At 45.1% G+C, this 4772-nt stretch overlaps 1 long non-coding RNA gene across 1 annotated transcript in view; it reads left to right on the top strand.

Moving 5' to 3' along the window:
* LOC122559823 overlaps positions 1-4772 on the top strand; it is a 125369-nt gene that overhangs the window by 78138 nt on the left and 42459 nt on the right. The window contains exon 2 of the long non-coding RNA XR_006314562.1: positions 867-954. This is a non-coding gene — a long non-coding RNA (uncharacterized LOC122559823). The remainder of the gene's footprint in view (positions 1-866; positions 955-4772) is intronic.

Raw genomic sequence — 4772 nt, 5'->3', positions numbered from 1 at the left:
CACCACTTCCTCTGGCAGCTCATTCCATACACGTACTACCCTCTGTGTGAAAACATTGCTCCTTAGGTCTCTTTTATATCTTCCCCTCTCACCCTAAACCTATGCCGTCTCGTTCTGGACTCCCCCACCCCAGGGAAAAGACTTTGTCTATGTGACTGATCTGAATTTATGTCTGGCTCCCCAGTAGGATAAGTGTCCCTCCAGCGAGGTGATCAAACAGGTCAGAATCAAAGGCTTACCCAGTGGCATCCAGCCAATAAAGGAGTCCTTAAAGGTTCCTCTCCTGCATTCATTGGATTTCTCCAGTGAGCCGGTAGGTTCCTGCAGTGGTCAATACATGTCCAGTAAGGAGGGGTGACCCTTTCCCCCCCCACTCCCACCCCCCACCCCCAACGGTGGCAGGCAGGGAGCCAATGCTCCAGAAGCATTTAAACCCACCCCCAAAACCAACACTCACCTGATGGTTGAAAGATGGCTAAGATGGTCGACACATGGGCCTCCCCTTGACAACGATGATCTTGGAGTTGTGAACATTTCTTACTTTCAAAATTTCGGAAGTGCTGAGCTCGACCTCAGACACCTCTCTCTCCATCTCCTTGACGTGCATCAACTGCCCACTGAGTTATTGGTGATGAAGGGCCTTTTTCTTTCATGGATATCTCATCCCTGGCATGGTCAACGTTTGCCAACCATTCTCGCACTGCCCTTGGATCACTGGGCCAGGGGTGGGGCTGGGGGAAGATAGTTGGGAATGAGATAGGTAGGTGAGACACAGAGAGACACACATGCACACACATAGAGAATAGAGAAATAGACATACATACATTGTAAAGATTGTATCATTATTTTTGTATTTTTGATTGCAGAATGAAATGGGACAAGAACTGCTTTACAAGCCAAAGGATTGCTGAAAGATTGTTGCACTTTCTAAAAGCAAGTAACCTGATACTCATTGTAAGTACTATTTACACAGCTGCTTGTTCAAGCACTGGTGAAAGCCTGAGTTTGCAGACAAGTTAGTGCCAAGGGGTTTATGTGAATATGGTTGTCTGGTTGGCAATAGGTAATTGACTGCTCTGTGGAGTACTGATCAGCTATTAATGACAAAGGCCTTCTGCCTGTCAGCAACTATGTGATTGACTCCAGCTAGCTGAACAGCTGGAAGGTGTGAATATTTTGGAATATGATCTCTGGGAAAGCAGGAGTTGTTTCTTTTCTCTGCAGTACAAAGCATCTGAAGCTTGAAAGTAGCCAGTCTATGTCCCTTGTCATCAGTGTAGAATTTTAACTAATTCATAATTGTTTATCTGTAATTCAAAACTATTTATTTATATTCAAAAGTAATTATTTAAAGTACATACCAACCTGGTTATTTGGTCACTTTTTCTGCACTCCAGCAGTGATAATATTGCAGGAGGCCTTCGTTTGCACAAAATAAGAGCTGAAGATATAGGGGGTAACATGAGCATGGGTTATCTAATAGCAAAGGATAAAGCGGTCTGTATGGGGATGGCAGACTGTGACGAGTGGATTACAGAGACGTGGCTCAGGGATGAGCAGGACTGGCAGCTCAACATTCCAGAGTATAGATCCTAGAGGGAAGGACAGAAAAGGGAGCCAGATGGAAAAGGGAACAAGAGAGGAGGGGGAGTGGTATTTTTGATTAAGGATAACATTATGGCTGTTCTCAGGGAGGATATTCCTGGGAATACATCCAGGGAAGTTATTTGGGTGGAACTGAGAAATAGGAAAGGGATGATAACCTTATTGGGATTGTACAATTGTCCCCCCGGTAGTCAGCTGGAAATTGGAAAAACAAATTTGTAAGGAGATCTCAGTTATCTGTGAGGATAATAGGGTGGTTATGGTAGGGGATTTTAGACTGGGACTGCCATAGTGTTAAAGGCTTGGATGGCTTGTGAAGTGTGGCACAAGAACATTTCTGATTCAGTATGTGGATGTACCTAATAGAGAAGGTGCAAAACTTGCCCTACTCTTGGGAAATAAGGCAGGGTAGGTGAGCACTTTGGGGCCAGTGGCCATAATTCTATTAGTTTTAAAATAGTGATGGAAAAGGATAAGCCATATCTAAAAGTTAAAGTTCTAAATCGAAGGAAGGCTAATTTTGACAGTATTAGGCAAACATTTTCAAAAGCTAATGGGGAGGTGGTGGATGTTCGCAGGTAAAGAGACAGCTGGAAATGGGAAACATTCAGAAATGAGAGAACGAGAGTCCAAAGACATTGTGTTCCTGGTAGACTGAAGGGCAAGGCTGGTAGTTGTAGGGAATACTGGGTGACAAGAGAAATTGAAGTTTTGGTTAAGAAAAAGAAGGAAGCATATGACAAGTTTGGACAGCAAGGATCGATTGAATCCCCAGGAGAGTATAAAAGGAGTTGGAGTATACTTATGCGGGAAATCAGGAGGGCAAAAAGGGGCGATGAGATTGCTTTGGCAAATAGGGTTAGGGAGAATCCAAAAAGTATCTACAAATACATTAAGGACAAAAGGTTAATTAGGGAGGGAATAGGGCCCCTTAAAGATCAGCAAGACCGCCTTTGTGTGGAGTCTCAGGAGATGGGGGAAGATTAGATTCAATTCCCTATAGTGTGGAAATAGGTCCTTTGGCCCAACCAGTCCACAAAGACCCTCCAAAGATTCCTGAAGAAGGGCTTATGCCCGAAACGTCGATTCTCCTGTTCCCTGGATGCTGCCTGACCTGCTGCGCTTTTCCAGTAACACATTTCCAGCTCCAAAGAGCAACCCACCCAGACCCACCCCCCTCTGACCAATGCACCTAACACTATGGGCAATTTAGCATTGCCAATTCACCTGACCTGCACATCTTTGGACTGTATGAGGAAACTCACGCAGACACAGGGAGGATGTGCAAACTCTACACAGACAGTTGCCCGAGGCTGGAATCAAACCTGGGACCCTGGTGCTGTGAGGCGGCAGTGGTAACCACTGAGCCACCGTGCTGCCAGTATTTACTGTGGAGAAAGTCATGGAAGATATAGAATGTAGGGAAATAGATAGTGACATCTTGAAAAATGTCCATATTACAGAGGAGGAAGTGCTGGATGTCTTGAAACACACATAAGTGGATAAATCCCCAGGACCTGATCAGGTGTACCTAGAACTCTATGGGACTTAGGGAAGTGATTGCTGCGCCTCTTGCTGAGATCTTTGTATCATCGATAATCACAGGTGAGGTGCTGGAAGACTGGAGGTTGGCTAGCGTTGTGCCAATATTTAAGAAAGGTGGTAAGGAAAAGCCAGGGAACTATAGACCGATGAGCCTGACATCGGTGGTGAGCAAATTTTCGGAGGAAATCCTGAGGGATGGGATTACACATATTTGGAAATACAAGGAGTGATTAGGGATAGTTAACATGGCTTTGTGCATGGGAAATCATGTCTCACTTAGTTAACTGAATTTTTTGAAGAAGTAGCAAAAAGGATTGATGACGTCAGATTTGACCCTATACCATCAGTGAGCAAATTTACAAATTTTTATCATTTACAAATTACCATGCAAGAACTGTAACAAACACTACATCAGACAGACAAGCAGAAAACTAGCCACCAGGATACACAAATGCCAACTAGTCTCCAAAAGACATGACCCACTATCATTAGTATCCTTACATACAGACCAAGAAGGACACCACTTCGACTGAGACAACACATCCATCCTAGAAAGGCTAAACACAGACACACATGGGAATTCCTAGAGGACTGGCATTCAAACCAGAACTCCATCAATAAACACTTTGATTTGGACCCCATTTACCAACCTCTGAGAAAAAGAAACAGAAATGAATATAACCTGGTGTTGTGTGATTTTTAACTTTCTCCTTGTGAGGGAAACTAGAACCAGGGATGCAGTTTAAAAACGAGATCGCCCTTTCCTTTACTTTCAGGGGGTCATTACTTTGTGGAATTCTCTTCTCCAGAAAGGAGTGGAGGCTGGGTCTTGAACTCCAATCATTGGTAGAGCCAGATAGGTTTTGTACAGAGAAACAGTCAAGGATTATGAGGGCAGGCAGCAGTTGAAACCACAACCAGATGAGCCATGACCTTTTTCAAAGGATGGAATCGGGGGAAAGTAGGGGAAAGTGAGGACTGCAGATGCTGGAGATCAGAGTCGAGAGTGTAGTGCTGGAAAAGCACAGCAGGTCAGGCAGCATCTGAGTAGCAGGAGAATCGACGTTTCGGGCAAAGCCCTTCATCAGGAAAGGATGGAATCAGTCTGAAGAGCTAAAATGCCTAATCCTGCTCCTAACGAGTAATCACTTGTCTTTCTTTGTGTTAAATCTCAGATTACAGCCTCAGGAATTGTCAATATGCTAATGAGTGAACTGGAAATGATTAGGCTCCCCTTGCCAACGTAGTTCTCATGAGTGGGATCTTCCCATACCCAGGGCTGGAAGGGGTGGGGGTGTACGAGGGTGGGAGGAGTGGGGAACATATAAACTGGGAAGAAATGAACAAAACCTGGCATTGAACGTGTTTCCACCTCTTGGCAAACCTCCCGATGGTGGATGGGGCACCCACACTAAGATCTGAGCCTGACCAGAGCCTAGATATGGCTGGATGGGTTCACTGTGCCACCTATTGTAACCTCCTTGCTCTGTAATCCTTAACCGTGGCTCCAGCAGGGGCACCCTGGCAGCTTTGGCCGTTCAGAGTGGATTAAAGCCAATTAATTTTCAGAAGAAAGTCGCACTGTCCCCATCCTCATCCACAATCCCCCCCCCCCCCCCCCC

The sequence above is a fragment of the Chiloscyllium plagiosum genome, chromosome 19 (assembly GCF_004010195.1).
Source record: "Chiloscyllium plagiosum isolate BGI_BamShark_2017 chromosome 19, ASM401019v2, whole genome shotgun sequence".
Classification (NCBI taxonomy): Eukaryota; Metazoa; Chordata; class Chondrichthyes; order Orectolobiformes; family Hemiscylliidae; genus Chiloscyllium; species Chiloscyllium plagiosum.
This window is presented reverse-complemented; position numbering and strand designations above follow the sequence as displayed.